Below are 15910 nucleotides of genomic sequence, written 5' to 3' on the forward strand. Positions count from 1 at the left end.
AACTGATATTTTTAATAAAATATATGTATTAGTAGGCATGAAATAAGTTACAAAAATAAATAGTTTGTCTATTTCGCCATCTATGCTACCTATTTCGTATCCTTTGCTTCCTATAGATAAAAAATTTACAAACTTAATAATAAACCTCTATAATAATGCCTTGTACTACCAACATCTATATCTACTACTAATTTAGCAAATTTGAGATAAGAAAAAGGATGATTTCATGCTTGGGATCTGATTTCCTAAAGACCGGATCAAATCATGATCCCGACAATCTCTGTTATGCATAATTTTCTCCATGGGGTGACATTGAATTAGCATTGACCAAGGGTCATTGAACATTCTAAAGGGGATTTAATAGGGAATGATCCATCTCATGAACACTACAAACAAAACCCAAGTGGCCAATTTGCTTATAGGCAACTATAACTATCTAGACAAACAATGATTTACAAGAACAAACAAACTTATATTGGTAAAGTAAGAGGTTTTAACAAAATTTAACCTCTTAAAATTGAAATTTAAAAATAAAACAACATAGTACCTCATATACCTTTTCAAGGTTCAATTAAACAAAATTAGTCAAAAATAGATATAATCAAGGTCAAATAAGGAGGAGTAAGCGCCAAAATGGCTAGATTTTGAGTATAACCGGTAACAAAACATAACCCTGACATTTGCATCCTCCAACATGGTTTTGTATCCTTTTGATTTTTTTTCCTTCATATTTTTAATCATTTTGCATCTTTTTGATTTTTTTTCTTTCATATTTTTAGTCATTTTGCTCCCTTTTTACACCATTATAAATATTTTCATACTTTTTCTTTCCTTTTTGGTCATTCACATTATCAATATTGTCCCAAGGTTTCCAATGCATATTTGAAGGAACAATTTTGAGATACATCTAGAATGTTATGGCTTTGACAAGCTGACCTAGTCACGTCCAATCCACTTTAACAAAATTAAGATTTGTTATATTTTTCTAACTCATGAAATTTACTCATCACTATTTATGGGGCACTTGTCTCATGGCTTTTCATCTTCTTATTCTTTTGATATTTTTAGGATTTTAAGTTTTTATATTGAATGAAATTGGTCATATTAAAAAAGAAAATCTAATGGTAATGGAATTGAGACTAGTAGTAGATTTTCATCTCTTCTCAAATATTGCTATATTTATACAATTTATTCTGTATAAAGCTTGTATTTTTGTATTAATAAATTTCACATGCATGCATGCATGCAAACACACATACAAAGAGTTTATAGCACCTTTATTTTATTGGTTCATCGTCCAATCCAAAACACATTATGGCACTCCTTGTACATTATGCTTGAGTTAGATGGTTATAGGAGATGGTGTTTGGACTCACCATCCACTGGTGGGTTCTTTAGTGATGATTGATTATTTTAGACTTATGTGATTATATTACTTATGAATGAATGGTAGTAATGACATGTAAATGGATTATAGTTAGTAGGATATATTATTATGATTATGTCATATATGTATTGGTTTTAGGACTAACCTATGATAGGTTGAGACAATGATGATAGACAGGGGGAATCATATCCAAGGCTAGGGATCATCCTCCAATAAGACCTGAATTTGGTGTTAGGAGGCCTTTGGGATGAGAAAATATTTGAAAAATGAACCCTAAAGTAATTTAGGATGAAAAAAAGAAAATTCAATACTTGCGATTTAATTTTACTTCAAGACACATGTAAATTCCCTCATAAGTCTAATTTTTTCTAAGTTGAGTTACTTGGGGGAAGGGGAAAGTGGTTACAATTGATAACCACTTGAATGTAATTTAAGGAGGATTAACTTCTTTGAGATGGGGTGGTGGTGATGGCAGACAATGAATAAGGGGACTTTATGGTAATTTTTCTATTGAGAAAGAGTTGGTGATTCTAGGAAGTGATATTGAAATTATATTATAATGAGTTATTGTGATTAATAGATTTAATGCACACACAGTTCAATGATCCAAAATTCTTAGAATATAGTAAAATAATTTGTTTATAGAGGTAATAATGTATATTTAAAGTGTATGAATGAAATGATATTGATTGCACAGTGAGGGCCCCATATATATACCTAGGAAGGATTCCATTTCATGAATATTCATGTCCTTTAGGAGATGTCCTTTAATTATATTAATTATAATTAATTATTTATATTATTTATATGTTTATGTTCATAAAATTTCCTTCCCATTTAGAAATGCTTTGTCCTCAAATCATGTTTATGGAAAGGCTTAATGTGACTTTCTATATCTTGTAATCTATTTGCATCTTTCCCAATTGTTGGAGTTATTATCTTTGATGATACAAGATAATACAAACTTTTGAGTTAGAGCCAAATTGTTAAACTAAAAAATGATCTAACCATCCCAATTTGAGCATTGAGGAAGATTTGCACTTATTTTATATATAAGATGAATTGTTATTATGAAATTGAATTGTGCTGGCATCAATATTTTTCGAAACATAAAACAATTGCTTCCTTTCTAAATAACGTTGATACATTGTTTGACTAAAGAATATGATTTTACGATGAGGATTCCTATTAGTGTTTTTGAAATATGATTTTCTTTTAACGCGCTTGTAACATTTTCTTTACTTATTTTTGGAATATAATATTCTGTGTACTAATGTTGCTAGTTTGATTACTAGATCTTCTCTTAGATTTATGTTGTTTGAATGACAACATCCAAGTATGTCTTCACTTCAATTAGATTCAGTTTTGACTAAGTTTTGAGGTTAATCGAATCTGTATTTGTTCCCTTTCTTCAACTTTAATTTCCACATGTGAATATTTTGATACTGCTTTCTCGATTAGTTATTGTGCTTTGTTTTACTAAGACTTCTTGTCCTTCTTAAGCTTCTTAATTTGCGTAAGTAATTTTTCACTGTGGTTTTTCTTCATTTTTCTTCGTGATAATTTTGCCAACTTCTTTTTTCATATTTTGCATAGATTTTTTGTTTTCTTAAAAAATAAATTTTAAGATATTTCATGTCTTTTGGTGTTACTAAATTTGGCTCCAATGTAACATCCTGTAGTGTTATTTTCTTCTTCATGTAGGAAAATGTCAAAAACTTGTTCTTTGTATTTAAGATGAAGGACCCTAGTGATTCCATCTAGGGTGAACCCAAAATAATGTCACCCTGATCGCTCCATATGGATCTAGTAGAGAATTACAATATAAATGTATAATCCCCGACATTTAATTGTAAATAGGTTATGTCTTATTGTATTGTATCCCAATGGTCTAATTTTTCTATTATATTTGACATGGGAATTACCAATTGGTTAGTGAATTCTATTGAGAATGCAACAAGATGATGGAGCTTAGTGGAAAGGAGTCGCCTTCACTAAGTGGGCCCGCAGGAAAATTATGGCGCAAAGTCTATTTTTAGACACATGGATCATGGTCTATGAGTTGCAGGATGCTGTTTATGAATGATTGGTCATGTTGGGAAAAATAGATGGACTTCTATTTCTGGTTCACAGCGGAGTGATCAGAGTCTATTTTTAGACTGCCAGGCTAAAAATAGAAAAGTTAAATATTATTGTCTCATTAGACTATAAACATTATCTTATCCTCTTGGAGCACTTCAGTTTGAGCTACATATGTGGCACATGCAGCTGTCAGAAGGAAATACGCTTTTCTTGTGAGTCAGTTGAGCTATTGCATGCAGGACTTCAGTTAGAACTCATGTGGTTGAGTTTGGTGGAGTTGATTGTGGAGTTGATGGAGTTGTGTTTAGTTTGACTTGGTTAAACTAGTTGTAATTAGTCTAACTGCAAATAGACTAGTGATGAGTGATGTGAATTAATTGATTAAATTAATTCACTAATTATTAACTCATAATGCAACTGAAGAATACATCAGTTAACTCAATGCATGTACAATTTAGTGGAGACAGGTGTTAGAGGTTGAGATTGCTATCAGTTGTGACTATAGTTGTGCATGAGATCTTGCACAATCAGTGGGACTGAGTAATGCCAATGAGAATTGCGCAGTGTGGGACAATACCAAGGAATTATAGCCTGTGCTCACGTGATTTTCAGTGTGGATGATTTTCACAAAGCATTGTGCAGTGGAGGTAGGCAAAGCAGTGGAGGAGATTTGAACCTGTGACTTGTTCGAATCTGAGCTAGTTTTGTGTGTAACAGGTGGAGATAGTACTGAGTACTTGTGAGGAGTATTGTACTATGTATTGTTACATGTTCTCAATCATTAATATACAGATAGTGTGGGGTTTTCAGCTGTAATCTTTCCCTGGGTTACATACTGTGTTAATGTGTGCATGCGATTGATGTTTCATTTTTTTTGATGCTGCTAAATTGATGATCAACGTAGAGGAGGTTATGTATTATGCATGTATTCCGCAATAGTGTATAATCGGGATAATCTCTGTGAATAAGTGTTTATTATTAAAAATTTCTACAAATTCATGACTTATATAATCATTATTTTTAGCGGGAGCAACAAAAATAGTAATATTTTTTCCTACAAGAGTCCCCTTAATTCTAAATAGCACCAGAACATATCTATATAAAGTTCTTGGAAATATTCCTTCTCAGTTATAGACTCTATTTGTCTTTTATTCAAAATACTATAATATTTTACTTTAAACTTATTACTTTATGATTTAGATGTTATTTTATAATACCTCTTCTCTTTACTTCAAATGGACCCTTTTAAAATCTTAAATTTATAATATTTTACTTTAAACTTATTGCTTTATGATTTAGATGTTATTTTATAATACCTCTTCTCTTTACTTCAAATGGACCCTTTTAAAATCTTAAATTTATAATACCTCTTCTCTTTACTTCAAATGGGCCCTTTTAAAATCTTAAATTGGAACTTTGGAAAATTAAAAAAAAAACCTTTTTATATATACATACACACCTTTATATACTTATGATAAAACTTAAGGCTTATCCCCTCTTTTAAATTGATAATGGTACCACTCTCTTTTTTTACGTAAATTAAACTTCTTTTAACTTTTTAGATCCACTAATTAAAAATAAATCCCCAATGGTGACTTAGAGTTCAAATTTCCAATCCATACCCCTAATTGTTCGACCTAGAAATGGTACTTTGGTTTTTTCTAATTTACAAACCCACACTAGATGCTACTCTAGTTTCTTCTAATTTACGGTGGGATTTGGTTTACTATGTTACAATGCAACAATTAATGTCATCATTTTTCCCTCTTCCCAAGTATATTATTAGTGGTGGCTTATTTCTTCAATCAACATGGACAATTTTCCACTATTTATAATTTGGACCCAAATGCACCATTTTCTATTGATATTAATAATAGTCCTGGTTAGTAGTGACAACCACGATATTTTGCATCATCTATTTGAAAACAAATATGTAACCTTATTTTGGCTAAAAATATAATCAATTTTTCTTCAGTTTATGATTTTCTCAGATTTTTGCAGTGGAATGCTCCCCTTTCTCTCTTTTTTTAGTTGTGAGATTTTAATTTTTGAATTGAAGATGGCCAATGGCTTGTTGTGGTCGATGACCCATAAATAAAGATAAAGTTTGAGAATATAATAATTTTCCAAAAATATGAATGAAACAAGGTTTGATAAAAGAGTGTGGCCAAAGGTTGGTATCAGAAAACTCGGCTTCGATACTAAATGTGAAGAATAGAGTCATGCACACACAGTTAAATAATATAGAATAATTGGAATATAGTAAAAGCATCTATTTATAGGGGTAATATTGTATGTATAAAATGTATGAATGAAATCATATTGATTATACAAATAGGGTCCTATATATATAAGTAGGCAGGATGCCCCTTCATGAATAGTCATGTATTTTAGGACATGTCCTTTTATTATACTAATTATATTTAATTATTTATGAATTAATTATTTATAATATTTATAGATTTATGTTCATAACAATTGTGGGTCCTCAAATGTCACTATAAAGGGGATACAAGTGGTTGTGCGATCCATATATGATAGAGAAGGCGCTATATTTAGTGGGGCTTTTGTCAAGGAGTTGTAAATTTCCAGTATGATCTAGCTGATTTATTATTAGTGTGAGTTGCATACCTTAGTCCTTATCATAATTGAGACTAAGACTTAATTGGTGTGTGTGGTTAGCGGGGTTTTTTTTTTTTGGGGGGGGGGGGGGGGGGGGCGCTGGGTGGGTGGTTGCAACACCTTGATTGATTAATAAAACAATTTTTTTTTTCAATATAACACTTCCCAGTTTTGGATTTCTACTAAAATTTAGATGCATTCTTCATTAGAAATGGGTTCATATGATCAACCCAGTTTTGGGGGATTTACCTTCAAAGAGGGGTCAAAATATCAATTCATAAGGTGGCCTCACTATTAAGGCCATATAATATTATGAAAAATGTGCACTCATTTGTACACAACAAAAGGCACTCAAAGTTAGTAAGCAACATGTACAGAGGCACTACAAGGAAAATACCTTCTAGTGGAGGTTATAACAAATATTTTTAGTGTTATAAATTGGGAAAAAAATTTCAAAAAAGCATCTGCTAAAACATATGTTTGGGATAGGAGATATTTTAGCGGAGGTTTTAATGGAACTTCATCACAACTAAGAAAATCTGGGCGGCTAGAGGTTCTAGTGGATGTTTTATTTTGCGGTGTGCTTAATGGAACAAGTAGCATCGATGCAATACATATATAAAAGCACTAGGCGACATACATAACTAAAATCACTGAGGCGTTGAATACAAATAATATCAATGCGTAATATATACCACGCTGATGCTAAGAGAAAAAAAATCCCTGGGGTTTTATTCTAAGGAATGACATCGGGGCACGCAAAAAACAATTGCTGCTCTGTTGATTTTTTTTTTAAACTTACAACACCGATGCATATCATTTGTACAAACGCTCCGATGCATTAGTTATATATAAGTACCAATGTTGTTAGTTTTCATAATGCACCGGGCTGGAAATAATATTTTGTAGGACCGAGGAGTTAGTTATATGAAATCACTGACATGTTAAGAATTAAAATGCACTTGGGTGTTAATCTCAAACAAGACTAGTGCTTGAAGAGATAAATGCACCAATGCACTCGCTTTCTTAAAGGGCACTAGGCATACAAAAAGATGTCATCACAGTTCTTTAATATAACATAACACACCTGTTATAACAATCTTCATTAATAGTTTTAAGGTGATGACAGTTTCAGTGTCAGCACCAATTTGTAAAAAATAGTATAAAACCGTTGATAGATAAAATATCAATGCTATTGTGGATTTGTAAAATAAAAATGCACTGACAACCAAAGTAGTAGTATAAATTTGTAAAATTGGAAAATTAAACACTAACAGATGGATGATCAGTGCCCAAAGGAAATTTCAAGTTTGGATGGTCAAGGTTAAAAGGCGCTAATTGAGCACACGTGAGGAACGATAACTGATCAAGTGAGCGCTGACTAAGCGGAGGGTGATACGACATTAATTGGATTTCGTAGGACATGGTTTGATCGCCAAGATTTAATTATTAGTTAAAGTCATAATTGCATAGAGGAATCTATGTAGTCGCCAGTTATGTTCATTATGTGATTTATCGAGTGCCACACTTTGAAATTATTTGTTTCAAACAGTAAAAATCAATATAACGTGTGATTAATCCATTGTGTGTTTTACGCCAAGAGAAAAAAGTTCTGGTTATCCCAAAACCTCAGATCGAATCCCACTCCCATTTCTGGTTCAAGTGTTTGATGGTGGAAATTATGGGAAGGAGAGGAAAGTTGCACAGAGGAGAGCCCAACAAACCCAACCTAGTTGAACCTTATTCGAAAATCCATCAGCGTTTTCGAGAGGTAGAATGGAAGAAATTTTTCTTCCGCTATACAGACTACCATGATGGTGTTTCCAAGGCCTTCACTAAGGGTTTCATTGGCCAGGAAGTTAACTTTGGAGTAATTTCTTTTCCTTTTACCAAGGAGGTAATTGTAGAAGCCACAGACCTCCCTGTGGACAGAGAGAAAGCTTTTAAAAGTCATGTTCTAGCCATAATCGATGTGTTTTTCTTCTTGAAGGATGAATATAAGGGTAGGTTCTGTTGTTTAGATATCCATAGATCTTCATTGAAAGATAAGTGGCATATTCCCTTGCACATTGCACAGTCCTATTGCACATGCGAGGGACGCTTCAACAAGATAAATTTATACCATTTCTGTTTCCTTTCCTACATCAGAGGACATGTCAGAATGAATGCCCCTTAATTTCTATTAATGAGTATGAAGCACATGTCTGCAAGGGTTAGGGTGAGACCTACTGTTTCCTCTCATTTTATATATCATAAGGGTTTAATTAAACAGTTGATTGTAAATAATTTGAGAAAGGTTAATAGGACTTGGGAGCACTTTATTTTTTGGGGAAGCTTTGTCGAAACTGTCAAACCAAAGAGAGTCATAAAGGAGGGAAGTAAGAAGAAGGTCAAACAAACCTAGAGCCTAGAACATGGGACATCATCCATGCAAACTAGGAGTCAGAAAAAAATCATAGTTTTTTCTTACTTTAGTTCCTGAGTTAGAAATTTTTTATACAAGGAGGAGTGCAAGGTTGAGAGAGATGAAAAATGTTCCTTCTCCCCATGTACCTTTCCTCGCAGAAACATAGGTTGTTTTAAATCCAACAAAGGAGGTCAAGTGAAAAACCATTGAACCTGAAACATAGCAGACAAAACCTGAAAAAGAACCCATCTTAGCCAAAATTTACAGAGGTGGAAGGAGGCCACACAAAAGACCATGGAACAAACTCAAATTGAATATTAGGATGAAACAAAACCCTGAGTTGGTGAAAGAGGTTACTGATATAGATAACACTCCTAAAAAATACCTAATTATAAATAGGGAAGAGCCTATGGCATAGTGCATACTATATTGAGTTTCATGGGTGTATTTCTGCATAGTTTGGAGGTATGCTACAAAGACAACCCACATTGATCTCCCACAAGGCAGCAAACGATATTTTGTGAAGATGGATAATTAAAGTGCGGATTCAGGAGCCCATGAACTATGAGATGTCGGTGACCGAATTAGCCTGCGACTAAGATCTACTGTAGGAGATTAAAGGCGTAGATTATCTTAGCTATGTTTGATGAGCTTGCGTTGGAGACTGGTGTGTTGTGGAGGTAGATTTCACTTCAATCCTCGGCGTGAGCGGAGAATAAGAAGTTGGCCTGCCCAGGCAGAGCTTTGCAGGCTTGGGAGTTCCAAACCATTTGGATTCTCTCCTTCAGTCTCACTACTCTGCGTTGAATTCAGTTCTGTCTGTAAATTGGGGGATAATCTGTCGACATTCTTAAATTTTTATCCTTCTTCTCTTGTCTTGCAGATCTGCAATTATGGTTTTATCACTCAAACAACATTGCACTGATCAGTTTCGATTAGATTTTAACTTTTTCTCACTTGGGTTCCATTTATTTTCTCGGTTCTATTGTTTTAGCCCGCCCTAATCAGTTTTTCAGAGCAAATTAAGGCCATTGAGTTAAGTCTAAGCCGTGGAGCGCAAAACAATGAGATCGGAGCTAGCACATTTCTTCACCTTAATTTGAAATACAGGGACAATGCTCACACAAAGACATGTACTATTATGCCCTTGTTAATGATCTTGTTGACCCACCATGTAGTATTTTCACAAACCTGAGAAAAATTAATTTTCCATCACTATGCCTTATCCAATCATGAAGCACCACATGTACTGGGACAACCGGCCCTATTCCAAGTTTCGAGGCTATTCTTCAATAAGAATTGGTTGATTCCCTTTCTGTTCAAACAATTCATATGCACATCGAGCATGCTTCTCCCATCGATCCAGTGCTTCAAGCTGGTGAACACTTATAGCAACAACACAAAATTCTTCAAAATCCATTTTCCTCGATTGTAGAGAACTCATCTAAGAAAGCAAATCATAGATGCGTGATTCCTTCATTGCTTCTGTTGCATGTTTCACCAAACCCATTATGAAGTTTTCCATAGAAACGTGACCATTTTTATTTGGTTCCAACAATGCAAATTGTTCCTGCAGATAGAACAACTCATCCATAGTAAATGTCTATGCCAGGGCCTTTAGTGCTGCTCTTTGAAGACTTGATGCACATAGATATGCCCACACAAGACGATAGATTAGAATGTCCAAAGGAATCTTGAGATTGTGAGAATTTTTAATCCAAGGGTGGGTGAGAGCCTGCGAAGCAGTCATTCTTTTACGCATATCCTTGTTAAGCAAAAGTTTGACAAAGTCTTTCGCTTCAACAGACATAGCAGGCCAAGGAACTTCCTCAAAACTTGGACTGACCTTTCTGGGCTCGAACTTTGCAGTGACCATGCAATCGAGAAAATTCAGCATTGTGGCAAAATCTTCCATGAAAATAATATAGTGTGCATGCTCCAATTTGTCTACTTCTTCGCTCGAGCCCATCGACTCTTCACCTCAGCAGTGAGTTCATAAACTCTTGAAGTAGGCAACAATTCAGGTCATATATGTTGATAACGATCAATTTATTAAAGTATGCCTTTAATTTGTAAACATTTATTTGGAGTGATAAGTGATTTTTTTTTCTTTTTTTTTTTTATAGAGAAAAGTCATTGATGTACTCCAAAGTAATCTTTTACTTTGAGAGCGATTGAGCCAGTGCAGGTAGTTTTTTTGAAGACAAAAGTTTGCAAGTGTCGCATTCTCATTGCTTGTGAAGGTGAAGATTGATGCACTTAAATACTTAATAAAAACATATCTTTTTGTGGTGATCGTGTCCTAGATCCGCCCGAAATTGAATAAGGGGATCATAGGTACACTCTGTGTCGTGAATGTGCTTGCATGATTTGAGTCGAATTTGTAAAACACTTTCTTTATTATGCTTAAAACAAAACAAGTCATCGATTAAGCTCTTGAAATCAACACTCTTGTAATCACTTAAGTTCGTAAACACAAAGCGTCACATCATTTACTTGATAAAAGCACTCTTCTGCAACAACATTTCACAACAACTAATTCATGCCATCACGTTAAGGACGCTACACACTCAAGCATTTCAGGTCCAAACGACATCAACATTATGAACACTTTCTGTATCACTTGCAATGTTTTAACTGAATTGTCCGGGTGCATTTTCGGTTGTAACCGACACCCTCATTTGATTTGTTAAAGTGCATCATTAAGTCAAGTCAGTTGTTACTTGAACATTGAATTTATCATTTGGCATTTGGGTGCATTTTTGACAGTGTTTGACACCCATCATTTTTCAGCACATTCAGTGCATCACTAAGTGTAGTAATCACCCAAGAGTTCAAGACAATAGGTTTTTAAAGAAAGTACAACAATCATTAGCAAGCGAGTGTGTCATTAAAAACAATTAGGCCAACAAGTATTTCAAGTAAAAACAATAAAGCAAGTGAGCGTGTTCATAAAATAATCAAGCAGCCAATCATCATCAAACGAGCGTGACTTCTAATCTTCAAGTAAGCATCAAAACAAGCATGTGTCTACAAAAAGCGCACTAAGATTAAGTGAGTGTGTCAAGTAACCAAATCAAGTGCGACAGTTCAATGCACAACAAGCGATCCTGTGTAAAGTTCATTACAACATTCATAAAGTTCCTTTCAAGCAAAGTGACCGTCATCAAGTGAGCGTCAAGTCAACAATTCAAGCAAGTGTTTAAAAGCATCAGCAATCAACAACCAGTACAAGCGAGCGTGTCATTTCAGTAATTGACTCAAGTGAGAAATTTTTTCAAGGACGAATTATATGAAAAGTGAGCCTGACTTCAAAGTAAGCAAGGAAATATGGTGGCACACATTCAATTTTCCCAAATTCTTACCAATTTAATGTTATCATTAGCTGGTGACATGGTGCACATCAGCAAAACCACTCTTGCTGATATTCAAGTGCGTATTCAACATGCACATGAAACGATTGAGTTCCTTCAACTAGAGTTGAAACTATAGAGAAATGAGTTGCAAGAGAAGCATGTTGCTTCCAAGTCTTTGACCCATCCAGAGACAGCTGATCATTCAACTTCATTCAACCAACCAGCTTCAAGTGTTGAAGTTGTTCCAGTTCAAATTTCTTCCAAACCCATCATCAAGCCACGGGAAGAAATTCAAAGTAATCAAAATTGACGCGGCGTAGGATATGTCAAAGATAATGACAACTTACATATCCCTGATTATTCAAAGCCCATTCAGTTCGTCAGTGACGGATTACTTGAACAAATCACCTCAGCAAGTTCTTAGCAACTTGCAGACCGACGTCAATGCACACAAAATGAAGTTGTAGACAAACAAAAATGCACACAAACTCAAGTTGCAGATGAACCGACATGTTCTCATTGTCACAGAACCCATCATTTGGAAGATCAGTGTTTTGATCTCCATCCTTGTCACCATTGTGGAAAGAAGAATCATTCATCAGAGAAATTCTACAAACAAGACCAACCTACTAGATTAAAGATCGATTATTCATGGATTGATCCATGGGAATGGTCATCCACAACCAGAAGATTGTACAAGTTTTACAATTGGATTCACTCACACATATTGCAGCCAATAGTCAAATGACGATGGTACTCTCGCACAGTTGAACGGGGTAGTACAACAGTGAAACTCTCCTACACCTGAAGGGGGGGAGTTCAGATATCAAATGTAGATGATTGTCTCTCCTTTAAACTAACAAAGGGGGGAAAATGTGAATGAAATTGACAATTGGTTGTCAGACTAAAAGTCTTAACAACATAAGCGAAGTAGCGAGTGGTCATCTTTAAATCAGCCAGTGGGCATCAACAACAAAAGTTGCAGTGAGCAGTTTTTCAAACACATCAAAAGCAATAGTGAGTTGTTTTTCAAAGTCATCAACAAGTGGGCGATCGTCATCAGCAAATACGCCAGTGGGCGTTCATCAGATTGTGTCAGTGGACACCGGATGCTGTTTTCAAGCAAAGGACAGTTGGATCCTTTTGCGGCTTGGCACATGATGGAGTTGTCAAGCGTCATTCAGAGATGAATCAATCATGCAACTGACTCATAGTCTCTTCATATTGCAATTTCTTTTAGCATCCAGCTTTGGTGGTTTTTCAGGCAAATGCTTTTTTGAGGATCAACTTGAGAACTTGGAAGATGGTTCCTTGTTCGTTTTGGATTTATCATTGAGGGGGGGAATGTTAGCCTCACTCTCTTAATAATCAATTAATAAATCCAAATATGAAATTGAATAAATAAAATCATGAGAATTCCTCAAACTAAGGGTTCTAGTTTTGGATGAGAGATTCTCTCCAACTAGCTCTCCTAAATTAGTGTGTAAGTTGAGAAATTGTCTCAACCAAGTGAGTCTAAGATAGACGCACTATATTAAGACCACTTTCTCATGTATTTAAATATATTATTAAATTATTTGAATAAGAAGAGAGAATTACATGAGCATGAGAGACCACATGATGGTTCTCTTCCTTTTCCTCTAGTTTGTCTTTTGTGTGTTGCTGGTTTGATATTATTGTGCGTTAGTTTGCTGCATATACGTTTAATATGGCTGAGTGGTTTCAACAAAAGCTGCTACATACACCCAAAAAACTAAGACGGAGAAAGACTAATGTTGATATCCTATTGGAAGCAGTTAGCACACTCAGCTAGTCGTTTTAAGAATACAATTTTGATGACCAACCGTTGTGATGAGGTTTTGACTAGATACTGATAACTAACCTGTCAACATTTTTCACTACTAGAATTTTGATGAGCGCTGACTGTTTCAGTGTCAGCGCGATTTTATGCTGATTTCTATGGAGCGCTAACAAGCAACCCATCAGAGATCCTAGTTCTTATACCAATTTGAAAGAATATAAGTGGATTGGTCAGCGTTGGGAAAAACTATTTTTTTTGGTAACGATCAAGAACAACTTGCATATGAGATAGTCTTAAAAGGAGAAATTTCATAACAAATACCATATTAAGCATGATGACGAGGAACAGGTTCTAGAAAAACTAGGCTGAATATTAGTCACCAATTTTGACCCTAGTTTCTAGCTGTGATTCTACCAAGTTGTTATATCTTCAGATACATAATATTTTTGAGTTTACAATAAGATTATGTATTGTATTTAGTTATACTAGATATGCACTCTTTATTTTTAGAAATTTGTAACTAAGTCGTTACTAAATATTTGGCTATAGTTTGTAAATTTTCTATAAAGACAAGGTATTTGTAATGAAAACGGGTTCAAATTTTGGTAGAGGAAAGCCTTGCGTGTTGTGTACCCTTTTTCTAGAATTTAATGAAAAATATTTAAAGCAGGGGAATGTGAATTTTTGTCCAGAGATTCATGTGTTTATGATTGCAGTCAATTTTCCTAGTGTTGTTAATCTTTCAACCTCTCCATTATGTGTTCTCTTCTGTATTAGAATGGGATGTCATTGATATAGAATTTATGGTTCATGCTTTATATATTTGATTTTGGCAATCAATGTATTTAGTATTATAGGATCATGTAGAATTTATCCTGAGATGTTTTGTTTAAGCCTTGAATGTTACCTTTTCTTCTTTCATATCTATAAATTGTGAAGTCTAGCAATGATGGACTACCATGCATTTGTAATAGGATGTCCTTGTATAGTTTAAAGATTTCTTTAATTTCACTATGGCTCCATCACTCAATGGTGTTTCTTTTTTCCCATACTCCAACCAACATCAACAAATTTTATATTAATATGGTTATAGAGTGTTTAATACACCTGCTACCATTGTGACCTAGGGTAGTTGAGTTTTAGGAGAGATCCCATTTTGGATTGAGGGGCCAACTTCAATCCCAAAGTGGTTACCTTAGAGTTTTTCCCCCACAGCCATGGTTTTCTCTGAGTGATAACATCACTCATATATTTTTATGTTATAGATGCACCAATTTTTTGAATGGGATATTCTTTTTTTGGAAACATCAACTTGTGATAGTGCAATAGTGCAATTATTGTACTTTTAAAAATTCATTATTCATAGAAAAATCGACATATATCTTATAACAATATTCATATAAATTAAAATTTGATTAGTGAATTTGTATATGATGTTTAGATTAATTTGTTATATTATCAGATTTCACATCTCTTCATTCTAGTATTTAACCATCCATATATTTAATCAGTGGTGTAACATTTCACAACGACATTGGGTAACACAATAGAATAGATTAAAATGTATTTTATTATATATCAATAAGAGGCTCTTTGTATTGGTAACCCCTTGTATTTCAATTGGGATACTATGTCCATTACATTAAACAAAATGTTTGATTTTCACAGTCAATTATTTCAAAAAATACAACAGGTTGCATTGATATCCAAATCAATCATCATTCTTCACTGAAACTATTGTTAGTGCTTGAGCTACTTCCATAACTTGGGTTATTTGGAGGAATGTTTTGTTGAATTCATTGATTATTTTCGTATTCTTGATCTTGCAGTTCCATCTGCAAACATAAAAAGAAAGTGTAATGAGTGTATCTACATTGGTGAGAATAATGAAAATTGAAATAAATAATATATATCAATGTAAATTGAATAGCAATGTACCATAGAAAGAAGTGACTCATAAATTGTGCACATGGTTTCAAAACCAAGTCTCATCCCTTGTTGCAACAAGTCTTTTGCTGGCATAGTTCCATACTTTGTTTCCTGCATGCTTTAAACCCCATTATAAATCACAAATTTAATATAAAGGTTTTTTGTGTTCTATTACTTATAAACTGAGAGAAGTAAAACAACATAGATACTAACAAACTCCACAATTAATTTTTGATATGCCAACATATACTCACAACCCTTATTTAACCCATTGTCAATCTATTCTTCCGATGGCCCTTCTTTGTATGTTAGCACCTATTTGAAGA

The 15910-nt window shown here is 34.1% G+C and overlaps 1 pseudogene; it reads right to left on the minus strand.

The window, feature by feature from the left end:
- Window positions 1–9637: 9637 nt before the first annotated feature.
- On the minus strand, window positions 9638–10467 carry LOC149154096 (CDPK-related kinase 5 pseudogene; annotated as a pseudogene).
- Window positions 10468–15910: the final 5443 nt, after the last annotated feature.

Source organism: Pinus tabuliformis, chromosome 9, assembly GCF_031772625.1.
Source record: "Pinus tabuliformis cultivar Carrire ecotype Pingquan chromosome 9, CPIR1, whole genome shotgun sequence".
NCBI classification, from domain to species: Eukaryota; Viridiplantae; Streptophyta; class Pinopsida; order Pinales; family Pinaceae; genus Pinus; species Pinus tabuliformis.